The sequence below is a fragment of the Arachis hypogaea genome, chromosome 18, assembly GCF_003086295.3.
Source record: "Arachis hypogaea cultivar Tifrunner chromosome 18, arahy.Tifrunner.gnm2.J5K5, whole genome shotgun sequence".
Taxonomy (NCBI): Eukaryota; Viridiplantae; Streptophyta; class Magnoliopsida; order Fabales; family Fabaceae; genus Arachis; species Arachis hypogaea.
The window spans coordinates 103,206,946-103,219,962 of record NC_092053.1 but is presented as its reverse complement, the minus strand read 5'-3'; the positions used below and the strand labels follow the sequence as shown (position 1 = coordinate 103,219,962).

General features: G+C 36.6%; 1 non-coding gene across 1 annotated transcript; it reads left to right on the top strand.

Moving 5' to 3' along the window:
• The first annotated feature begins 896 nt into the window (after nt 1–896).
• LOC112774833 (small nucleolar RNA R71) lies at nt 897–1,004 on the top strand. Its single transcript, XR_003189292.1, has one exon. It is a non-coding gene; the product is annotated as a small nucleolar RNA R71 (small nucleolar RNA).
• Nucleotides 1,005–13,017: the final 12,013 nt, after the last annotated feature.

Sequence of the window (13,017 nt, the reverse complement as noted above, 5' to 3'; positions counted from 1 at the left end):
ATCTCTATGGTCTCCAGATGAGCCTCAGATTCCTTTGGTTCCTTAGAGGGAAACTCCTTGTTGATCACTGGACGTCCCTGGAGGTTTTCCTCACTGGGATTCACGTCCCCCTCCTCCCTTGTAGGTTCGGCCATGATGGTTAAATCAATAGCCTTGCACTCTCTCTTTGGATTTTCTTCTGTATTGCTTGGGAGAGTACTAGGAGGAGTTTCAGTGACTCTTTTACTCAGCTGGCCCACTTGTGCTTCCAGATTTCTAATGGAGGACCTTGTTTCATTCATGAAACTTAAAGTGACCTTAGATAGATCAGAGACTATATTTGCTAAGCTAGATGGATCCTGCTCAGGACTCTCTGTCTTTTGCTGAGTGGATGATGGGAAAGGCTTGCTATTGCTAAACCTGTTTCTTCCACCATTATTAAATCCTTGTTGAGGCTTTTGTTGATCCTTCCATGAGAAATTTGGATGATTCCTCCATGAGGGATGATAGGTGTTTCTATAGGGTTCACCCACGTAATTCACCTCTACTATTGCAGGGTTCTCAGGATCATAAGCTTCTTCTTCAGAAGATGCCTCTTTAGTACTGTTGGATGATTCCTTCAATCCATTCAGACTCTGAGAGATCATATTGACTTGCTGAGTCAATATTTTATTCTGAGCCAATATGGCATCGAAAGTATCAATTTCAAGAACTCCCTTCCTCATAGGCGTCCCATTACTCACAGGATTTCTTTCAGAAGTGTACATGAACTGGTTATTCGCAACCATGTCAATGAGTTCTTGAGCTTCTGCAGGCATTTTCTTTAGGTGAATGGATCCACCTGCAGAATGGTCCAGTGACATCTTTGATAACTCAGACAGACCATCATAGAATATATCCAGAATGGTTCATTCTGAAAGCATGTCAGAAGGACACTTTTTGGTCAGTTCCTTGTATCTCTCCCAAGCTTCATAGAGGGATTCACCTTCCTTATGTCTGAAGGTTTGAACATCCACTCTAAGCTTACTAAGCTTTTGAGGAGGAAAGAACTTGGCTAAGAAAGCCGTGACCAGCTTATCCCAAGAGTTCAGGCTATCTTTAGGTTGAAAGTCCAACCATACTCTAGCTCTGTCTCTTACAGCAAACGGGAAAAGCATAAGCATGTAGACCTCGGGATCAACCCCATTGGTCTTAACAGTATCACAGATCTGTAAGAATTCAGTTAAGAACTGAAAAGGATCTTCGGATGGAAGTCCATGAAACTTGCAGTTCTGTTGCATCAGAGAAACTAATTGAGGTTTCAGCTCAAAGTTGTTTGCTCCAATGGCAGGGATTGAGATGCTTCTTCCATGTTAATTGGAATTTGGTGCAGTAAAGTCACCAAGCATCTTTCTTGCATTGTTATTATTTTCGGCCATGTTTCTTCTTTTTCGAAAATTTCTGTCAGATTTTCTCCAGAGAGTTGTGCTTTGGCTTCCTTTAGCTTCCTCTTCAGAGTCCTTTCAGGTTCAGGATCAGCTTCAACAAGAATGTTCTTATCCTTATTTCTGCTCATATGAAAAAGAAGAAAATAGAAAAGAAAATATAAAATCCTCTATGTCACAGTATAGAGATTCCTTTATGTGAGTAGAAGAAAATAGGAATAGAAGATGGAGAATCCAAACACAAGGGTGAGGAGTAGGTTCGAATTCTTAGATGAAGAGGAGTGTTAGTGAATAAATAAATAAATAGAAAGAGGTGAGAGATGAGAAGAATAATTCGAAAATAAAAAAATATTTAAAATTAAATTTAAAATTTGAAAATTAAAATTGAAATTAAATTAAATTAAATTTTTAAAATAATTAATTAATTAAAAAGGGATTTTGAAAAAGGTGAAGGTGATTTTCGAAGATTAGAAAGAGAGAATTAGTTAGGTAGTTTTGAAAAAGATATGATTGAAACAAAAAGATAGGATTGATTGAAAAATATTTGAAAATCAATTTTAAAAACATAAGAAGTTAGAAATTATTTTGAAATTGGTTTTGAAAAAGATGTGATTGAAACTTAATTTGAAAAATATTTGAAAAAGAAATTTAAAAAGATTTGATTTTGAAAATTAAAGTTGATTACTTGACTAACAAGAAACAAAAAGATTTGATTTTAAAATTTAAAGATTGAACCTTTCTTATTAGGCAAGTAACAAACTTAATATTTTTGAATCAATCACATTAATTGTTGGCATTGAATTCGAAAATATGGAATAAAAATAAGAAAAAGATTTTGAAAATTAATTTGAAAATTTCGAAAACAAGAAAGAAAATTTGAAAAAGATTTGATTTTGGAAAAGGATTCGAAAAAGATAGAATTTTTAAATTAAAAATTTGATTTGACTCATAAGAAACAAATAAATTTTAAAAATTTTGAAAAAGTCAACTCAAATTTTCGAATTTTATGAGTGAAAAAGGGAAAGATAATTTTTTTTATTTTTGAATTTTTAATGATGAAAGAGAAAAACATCAAAAATACTCAATGCATGAAAATTTTGGATCAAAACATGTGATGCATGCAAGAACACTATGAATGTCAAGATGAACACCAAGAACTTATTTTTGAAAAATTTTCAAGAAAAGAAAACATGCAAGACACCAAACTTAAAAATTTATTCTTTAGACATTAACAAATTGAAAATGCATATGAAAAACAAGAAAAGACACAAAACAAGAAAATATGAAGATCAAACAAGAAGACTGGCCAAGAACAACTTGAAGATCATGAAGAATGCAATGCATGAAATTTTTGAAAATAATTTTTAGAAAATTAAAAAGATGCAATTGACACCAAACTTAAAACTTGACTCTAGACTCAAACAAGAAACATCAAATTATTTTTGATTTTATGATTTTGTAAATTTTTTTGTATTTTTCGAAAATTAATTGGGAAAAACGAAAAATAATTTTTTTTTTATTTTTCGAAAATAATAATAATAAAAACAAAAGGTTAAAATTAAAATAAAGTTACCTAATCTGAGCAACAAGATGAACCGTCAGTTGTCCAAACTCGAACAATCCCCGGTAACGGCGCCAAAAACTTGGTGTGCAGAAATCGTGACGGTTCCATTCCTTGGTAACGGCGCTGAAAACTTTATACGCACGTTCATAATCTTAATTCTTTGTCACAACTTCGCACAACTAACCAGCAAGTGCACTGGGTCGTCCAAGTAATAAACCTTACGTGAGTAAGGGTCGATCCCACGGAGATTGTCGGCTTGAAGCAAGCTATGGTCACCTTGTAAATCTCAGTCAGGCGGATTCAAATGTATTAAGAGTTTTAATAATTAAAAAATAAATAAAATATAAACTAGGATAAAGATACTTATGTAATTCATTGGTGAGAGTTTCAGATAAGCGTGCAGAGATGCTTTCGTTCCTCTGAACCTCTGCTTTTTTGCTGTCTTCATCCAACCATTTCTACTCCTTTCCATGGCAAGCTTTATGTAGGGCATCACCATTGTCAATGGCTACATCCCATCCACTCTGTGAAAATGGTCCAATGCGCTATCACTGCATGGCTAATCATTTGGCGGTTCTCGATCATACTGGAATAGGATTTACTATCCTTTTGCGTCTGTCACTACGCCCAGCACTCGCGAGTTTGAAGCTCGTCACAACCATCCCTTCCCAGATCCTACTCGGAATACCACAGACAAGGTTTAGACTTTCTGGATCTTAAGAATGGCCATCCATGGATTCTAACTTATACCACGAAGATTCTAATATCTCGGACTCGGTCCTCTGTATTAGATATCTAAGAGATACTCATTCTAGCTTATTTGCATGTAGAACGGAAGTGTTTGTCAGGCACGCGTTTATAGGTGAGAATGATGATGAGCGTCACATAATCATCACATTCATCATGTTCTTGGGTGCGAATGGATATCTTAGAGAAGGAATAAGCTTGAATTGAATAGAAAAACAGTAGTACTTTGTATTAATTCATGAGGAACAGCAGAGCTCCACACCTTAATCTATGGTGTGTAGAAACTCTACCGTTAAAAATACATAAGTGATAAGGTCCAGGCTTGGCCGAATGGCCAGCTTCCATGGTCTAAGAACTAAACGTCCAGAGATGTGAATACAGTAGTAAAAAGTCCTATTTATACTAAACTAGTTACTAGGGTTTACAGAAATGAGTAAATGATGCAGAAATCCACTTCCGGGGCCCACTTGGTGTGTGCTTGGGTTGAGCATTGAGCTTTACACATGTAGAGGTCTTTCTTGGAGTTGAACGCCAGTTTGTAACCTGTTTCTGGCGTTTAACTCCACTTTGCAACCTGTTTCTGGCGTTTGACTCCAGAATGCAGCATGAAACTGGCGTTCAACACCAGTTTATGTCGTTTATCCTTAATCAAAGTATGGACTATTACATATTGCTGGAAAGCCCTGGATGTCTACCTTCCAACGCAATTGGGAGCGCGTCATTTGGAGTTTTGTAGCTCCATAAATTCCACTTTGAGTGCAGGGAGGTCAGAATCCAACAGCATCTGCAGTCCTTCTTCAACCTCTGAATCTGATTTTTGCTCAAGTCCCTCAATTTCAGCCAGAAAATACCTAAAATCACAGAAAAACACACAAACTCATAGTAAAGTCCAGAAATATGAATTTTAATTAAAAACTAATAAAAATATACTAAAAACTAACTAAATCATACTGAAAAATATGTAAAAACAATGCCAAAAAGCGTATAAATTATCCGCTCATCACTACAACATATCACCACAGACCAATGGCCAAGCAGAGCTTGCAAATAGGGAGTTGAAGAGGATTTTGGAGAAAAAAGTGGGGAACACAAGAAAGGATTGGGCCAGAAAATTAGAAGATGCTCTCTGGGCATATAGAACAGCATTCAAAACTCCTATTGGAAAGTCTCCTTTTCAGTTATTATATGGCAAGTCTTGTCACCTCCCTATAGAGCTTGAGCATAAAGCCTTTTGGGCCACTAAATTCTTCAACCTTGATTCTCAAGCAGTAGGAGAGAAGAGGCTACTGCAACTAAATGAGTTGGATGAGTTTAGACTGGAAGCCTATGAAAATGCTAAGTATACAAGGAAAAAGCTAAGAAATGGCATGACAAAAGGATCTCAAAGAAGGAGTTCAAACCAGGACAGCAAGTACTCTTGTATAACTCCAGGCTCAAAATTTTCCCTGGCAAACTCAAGTCCAAATAGATTGGCCCTTACTTGGTGACAAAGGTTCTCCCTTATGGAAGCCTTGAACTCCTCGATGAAGCAACAAAGAGCAGTTTCACAGCAAACGGTCACAGGGCAAAGCATTATTTGGGAGGCCCTTGGGACAAAGAGAAGGAGATTCAGAAATTAAGTTGAGCAAGAATGAAGGATGTCAAGCTAGTGACATTAAAAGAGCATTTGTTGGGAGGCAACCCAACCAGAGGTAAATTTCTTCTCTTAACTATTTCAATAAAAGGGTTAAGTAGATTTATCTGTATTGTAAGGAGCTAAGTTTGGTGTTGCACACCAAAACAATTTAAGGGTGAATGAAGGATGCTAAGTTTGGTGTTCTACCAAAAATCTCATTTAAAAACATGTTTCAACCCTCTGCATAAATGGTTACTAGCTCCAAGCAATCAGGGAAAACTACTAAACCATTGTCTATTTTCTAGTCTTTAGTTTTATTACTTTTAGCAAGAGCACAAGGGTTCATGTAACTGATGCATCATAGATAGCAGCAAGGAACTAAGTTTGGTGTTCCCTCACCAAAATAAGTTCAAGAACCTACAATAATTCATGCATGCTAACTATCTACCCAAGTGCTTGGAAAAACAAGCAACTTTCAATAATTATGCAGAAAAGACACTCAGCCTCTTAAAAGAATCATCACCAAAGGAAATGCAAAAATAAAAGATGATGATGACAAAAGAAAAGCTGCAAGACACTCCTAAGAGGTTATATTGTCACAAAATTTATTCTGTTTTGAAATGTTCTGAATGAGAAGTTGCTGTTTACCTTGATGTTAGTTCAAATAATGCAAATTTTGATGTCTGCACTAGTGTAAATGCTTGTCTTCATCTTCATCTGCATTAAATGTTGTCTTATTTCCCTTTTTACATCAATAAGAGAAAATATTTGAAATAGAAAGTAATTGTCCAATGTAGTAGGATTAGAATAAAGACTTATGGTGGTAATTGCTTGATTAGATGATAAGCTCAATAATAAAAGCTACAGAATAGAATGTTGTTTGTAGTGTGAACTTAGTTGCTGTCATAAAACCTTTTATTAATCAACATCCCTTGGAAAATAAAGAAAAGAAAAGCCAAGGATTGGCAACAAAAATGAAAGAAACAAATAATAAGGCAAGACACCAATAGCTTGGACCTTAGGACATATGCCTGTGGTGCTTCTTATACTAGGATATGCTTGGACAATTAGGTTCTGAGGAGTCTTTTAAAACTTGGTAACTTGGATTAACTAATCTGGGATTACCAACCGAAAGTCCACTATCAAGAGCAACCTAGTTACAAAGCATTTAGTAACCCAAAGAGGTGCTAGGCATCAATGTTCCTAAGAAGAAATGTGAGCCAAGTGTCTATAGTGAAGAGGTGTTGAGAAAAAATTGAGCCAAAAAGCTACTGCAACACTTGACACTAAGCTATCATTGAGAAATAAGTTTCTAAGCAAAAGAAAGAAGGAAAAAGCTAACAGGGATCAATAAAAGAGCAAGGAATTATAACAGCAACTCTAGTGAATCCTCAAAGAAATATTTCTTATCTATCAGCAAAGAATAAGTGAGCTGCATCTTGTCTGCATAAAACCCCATAGTCTTAATTCAATTATCTGCTAAATAAGGACACATATACTTCTCTGTTTTATTTTATTTCTTCTCATGTTTAGTACTTGCTTGGGGACAAGCAAGATTTAAGTTTGGTGTTGTGATGACAAGTCATCTTATGCTAGTTTCACAAGCATTTTTCACTTGTTTCATTAGGTTTATGCACTTTCTTGCACAATAAGTAAGTGATTGGTGTGGATTTTCATGATTATTTTGAATCAATCAACCATAATTTATTTTACACAAAATCATAGGGTTTATGCTAGAATTAATTGATTTCATGAATGATGCAAAGACCCTGTGAATTTGGTGATACTTTGATTGTTTGTTTGGTTGCTTGTAGGTGAAGAAATGAAGAAATGAAGAAAAGAAGCAACCAGGGAAGAGTTGCGTGCAATTAGTGAATGCCACGCTCAAAGAGCAAATGGCTAGCGTTCATAAAGTGAACTTGGCGTTCACTTTTCTAACTTTTTCGTAAATCTCAAGCCCTGGAGAGGAATCTCACGCCAAATGCACCAAAGAAGCAAAGGGTAGCGTTCAAACTTTGAACTTGGAGTTCACTTTGTGAACTTTTTCGTGACTTTCACAACTTTGGAGGCCATCTACACACTAGGAGCATTCAAAATTTCAATGTAGCGCTCAACCAAGGGAGTGCTAGGAGAAGCACTCAACCAAGGGAGCGCTAAGCAACGTTCAAAGAGTGAACTTGGAGTTCACTAATGCAACACACCAAGGGGCCATACACCAGGCAACGTTCAACAAGTGAACGTGCCGTTCACTAAGTGAACGTTTTCAGGAAAATGGGCCAAGGAACCAAGGCGCGCAACAAAGAGAGTGCTCAACAAGTGAACTTAACATTCACTAAGTGAACGCTAGTAGGAGGCAATTGGCACGTGAGGAAGCATGCAAGCAAAGTGAACGTGGAGTTCACAAAGTAAACTGAACGCTCCACTGGAGCTTCACCAAATGCACCCTGACCCATGCCATCAAGTGCCATCTTAGTTCCAATTCTTCAAGGCCAAATCAAAAGCCTATTCCAATTGCTCAATGACTGAAAATAGAAAGTGTATAAATAGGAAAAATTTTGATTTGAGGAGGACTTTTTTCTTCATTTTTATTTTAGTTTACTTTTGGCCCTCTTTTAATTTTCTTTTGAATTTGGGAATTGGGATCAGATCTAAGTTTTCTTTGTTCATTTTCTTTTCATCTGCAACTTCTATTTTCTGTTTTGGGTTTTGAATTAAGATTAAAGAACACCACTGAGATTCATCATCTGAGAATCATCTTTTGTTTTTCATTCTTATAGTTCTGAGAATTGGAGAATTAGATTTCAATCTTCTTTTCTGTTTTCATTTAACTTCTTCTACAATTTCTTCTTTTCTGTTTTGGTCAACTGAGCAATTGAGATTTGAGTTTCTTTCTATTTTGTTATTTGAAGACAATTGTTGATTTCTCTTTAAGATTTTAGATCTGATCCAAGTTCTCATTCCGTTTTGACTCTTTTGCTAATTTTCCATTTCTGTTTTGCTACTGAGATCTAGATTTAAACCTCTTCATCTCACAATTCTCTGATTTACTTCAATTTACATTTTCCAGCTCAATTTGAATCCCAGTACTCAAATCCCTTTATTCTTCATTGCAATTTAGGCTTCTTGTCAATTTAGATTCAGCAATTTACATTTCTTGCACTTTAAGTTTATGCAATTTAATTCTTCTGCACTTTAATATTCAGTCAATTTACCCTCTCCTTTTTATTTTCTTGCAATTTTACTTCTGTTAATCAAATTCCAATCAAATCATTAAATATTTGCTTAACTAAATTCATCACCTAACAAAAATTGCTCAATCCATCAATTCCTGTGGGATCGACCTCACTCTTGTGAGTTATTACTACTTGATACGACCCGATACACTTGCCGGTGAGTTTGTGTGGAATTGTTTTTCCCTCAACAAGTTCCTAGGATACTAGAGTCATGATGTCCGACATTTAGTGGTAATTCTTGGGTAGTTAGTTGACTCTTGTTTCCATTGACGCTAGCTTTTTATCAACTAGTTTGGTAAGTTAGTTAGGACTTATGGATTAAGGTCAATTATACTTGCTTGACCTACTCCTCGATGTTAGGGGTTAACTAGGTGACATTGACTCATCATAATTATCATAGTTATGGTCATGGCGATGATAGGATTCCTTGGATTCTCTTATTCCCAAGTCAAGGCTCTTTATTGCATTTATAGCACTAGTTTTGATCCTGTTTCCCTTTTACTTGTATTTATATCAATTTTGATCATTTCTTAGTTCTTTTATTGCTTAGTTCTTTTAATCTTTTGTTCTTTGACTACAAAACCCCCTTTTTTGCCTCCACAACCGAAGGAGTAACACTTTCAATTGCATTCCTATGGAGAATGACTCGAGGTTGAAAGACTCTCGGTTATTTATTGTTTGAAAATTTGACATTTGATTAAGAGAATTCATTGTTGGTTTGAACTATGCTACTAACGAATTGATTCTTGATTCTAAATTGACAATAAATTTCTCTATATCAAATTTGGCGTCGTTGCTGGGGATGGAATTGAGTGCTATCTTTTGGTTGTTATAAATATGTTGATAGTGTAAATATCTTACTTTTTGGTTATTTGGTTATTTTTGTTAATAGCTAGGTGTTTGTTTTTCTTGTTTGTTAATATCTTTTGTTCTTATTTTTTACTTTCTCTATGAGTTATCACCCTCTTGGTTTGGAGTTCGATTGTGATTATTTTGTAAGGTTTGATAACTTCAATTTTGAATTGCATCATGGGATTGGAGAATCTATTTTAGAAGGAGCAACCTCCTCTATACTACAATGAACTATACCCTTCCCAAAATGCATACCCAAACCAAGGATATGGTGGATTCCACTATGACTATAAACCTTCACCACCATATGCCTCTAACTCATACCCCCAACATAATCCTCAATCACCTCATTTTCCAATACCATACCAATACAACCACCTACCTCCTTATATACCACCTCAAAACACCTACCAACATAAATCACCTCCCACATATACAACCTTTTTCCCAAACTATGAACCTCCTCTTTCACCACCATGTGAAGTCTTTCCACCCTTTACCCAAGAACCACAAGACCTTCAAGCCTTTTTCAAAGAGCAAGAAGGGTTCCGAAAGAAGCAAGGAAAGTTCATTGCCACCATAGCCGAAGCGGTGAACCGCTTGGCCTCACTACTCTCAATCACTCAAGACATCCCCCTGGAAGAAGGTGGAGGATCAAGTAAGGAGTGTAAAGAGGAGGAGAACATGGAGCCTCAAGAAAAGGAAGAGAAGCTAAGGCTTGAGTCACAAGAGGAGGAAGGTAGAACTAGTGAACCAGAAGAGGCAAATGGAGAATTGTGGGAGTTTGATCAAGAAGTGGATGGCATCATCAATGATTTTTTGTCCACCTTGGTCAACCCCCTCAATGATCTTAAGGAAGCTTTTCCCTTGGAGTTAGATAGAGAAAGGGAAGAGCTAGAAAAGAGTAGTGAGCAAGAGATGATCATCCAAGAAATGGAGGCATACATGCAAGAATTTACAAGAGTGACTCCAACCCAAGGGCAATTTGAATGGGTGACAATTTCCTCCATGAGCTTCATAGGCCCATACCAATTTGCTATTTTCGAGACGGATCACCAACTTAAGGCGCTTCTTGGAGTGCTAAATGGTGAAAGATTGGGTGTTGGTTCCCAAAGGATTTCAAAGCATAAGTGGTGCAAGGGCCAATTGAGAGGATCACAAGATTCAAGTGTGTGCTTCAAAGGTTCTTGGAGAGGTTGTTCATCCAAGGGTACAAGTGAAAGTCAACAAGAGGATGATAGAGAAACCAAATTGTGGGATTCGGGCATACATCTTTACAACCAACAATTTTAGATCCCAATTTCTTGCTTGAGGTTTCTTGAGAGCTTAATGTACTTCGTTTAGGATCCTGAAGGATTTTTGAAGAGCAAGCATGGTTGGCAACTCAAGGATGGGTGGAAGCACAAGCCTCCTTGATGTGAGCTTCAACTAAAAGTCCAACTTGAGGACTTAAAACCAAAGTGCTAGGTGGGAGACACCCCACCATGGTAATATCCTTTCAACTCTTCTTTCTTGTAGTTTTTGTTTATTGAATTTTTCCTTTTTGATTATCATAGTTTGATTACATTATAGGGTTAAATTAGTTGCTTTTTATGTTTGATCATGTGTTTTTGATGAATGATGTGTTTTGGGCTTGAAATCCCTTGATTGATATCATGGTTGGTGCCTTAGAGGCTTTAAAAATGTTGCAAAAATAGAGTTCTGTGCGTGCGCATAGCCTTGTGCGTACGCACATGGTAAACCACTATTTTATGGTTTATCTTATGCTCAATTGAGTGGTTTATATCAATTCTTTACTCACTTATTCATATGATTTGCATGAGTTTACATTTTTCCTTCCTGATTTTGTGCTATGATTGAAACTATGCTTCTTTGGTCTTATATTTGCTAATATTAATCCTCTCTTATTTCCATTTGATGCTGTGATATGTGCGTTAAGTGATTTCAGGGATTACAGGGCAGGAATGGCTTAGAGGATGGAAAGGAAGCATGCAAAAGTGGAAGGAATACAAGAAGTTGAAGAAATTACTAAGTTGTCCAGCCTGACCTCTTTGCACTCAAATGGTCATAACTTGAGCTACAAAGGTCCAAATGAGGCGATTTTAGTTGTGTTGGAAAGCTAACGTCTGGGGCTTCGAAATGATATATAATATGTCATAGTTGCCCTGGTGATAAGTGACGCGAATGCATGATTCATGTGGACACGTCACATTGACAAAAAACTAGCGTGGCAGATTTCGCAACCAGCGATTTTTGGGCTGTTTCTGTCCCAGTTTTCGGCCCAGAAAACACAGATTAGAGGCTATAAAGTGAGAAAATCCATTCATTCATAAAATATACATTCATATTCATAATTTTTAGGTTTTAGATGTAGTTTTAGAGGAGAGAGCCTCTCTCTCCTCTCTCTTAGGATTTAGGATTTCGATTAGGATTTAGGATTTCTGTTATAATTAGGCTACTTCTCTTCATTCCAGGTTCAATGTTCCTTTATTTTATGTTCTCTTCTACTTTTATTTACTCTAATGCTTTTACTTGTATTTGACTTATGTTGCCCAATTGGCTTACGAACTCTTCATGTTAAGATTTGAATATTCTATTTAATGCAATTTGAGGTATTTCAGATTAATAATTGTTTTACTCTATTTATGATGCTTTCAATTTAATTTAGATTTAATTTCCCCTTTTGGCTTTGGTTAAGTAATTGGTAACACTTGAGTTATCAGACTCACCATTTGATTGAGATTTGTGAATTGCTGATTGAATTAGATTGCTCTAAAGCTAGTCTTTCCACAGGAGTTGACTAGGACTTGAGGATCAATTTAATTAGTCCATTTGACTTTCCTTTATTTAGTAAGGGTTAACTAAGTGGGAGCAACAAACAATTCTCATCACACCTGATAAGGATAACTAGGATAGAATTTCCAGTTCTTACACCTTGCCAAGAGTTTTCTTTATAATTATTAATTTATTTTTCTTGCCATTTAAATTACTTGTTCCCTATTCCAAAAACCCAAAATTCTACCTTTTCCATAACCAATAATAAATACACCTCCCTGCAATTCCTTGAGAAGACGACCCGAGGTTTAAATACTTCAGTTATAAATTTTATTGGGTTTTGTTACTTGTGACAACCAAATTTTTGTACGAAAGGATTTTTGTTGGTTTAGAAACTATACTTACAACGTGATTATATTTTTAGAAAATTCTTTACTAGCAAGAATCTAATCATCAGCACACTTCCCCTATTTTTGCCCATCTGTGCACGCGCACAAACGTGTGCGTACGCACACCTGTTTGCACGCGTTCTGTTCGCAGCGCTCGCACCCTCTATGCACGCGCACCCCACCATATTTTCGTTCTGTGTGTGCGCACACCCCTTCGTGCATATGCACACATGGTCATTTTGCCCTGTTTAAAAAAAAAGGTTATGTGCGTGCACACAGCCTTGTGCGCACACACACGTCTTGACACCCTCTCTGCCAGCAGCGCTCGCATGTCCTGTGCGTATGAACGCCCCCAATTTTCATTGGTGTGTGTACGTACACTCCCCTGTGCATACGCACAGGTCGCGTTCTGGGCGTTAATGAGAAAGGATGCCCTGTT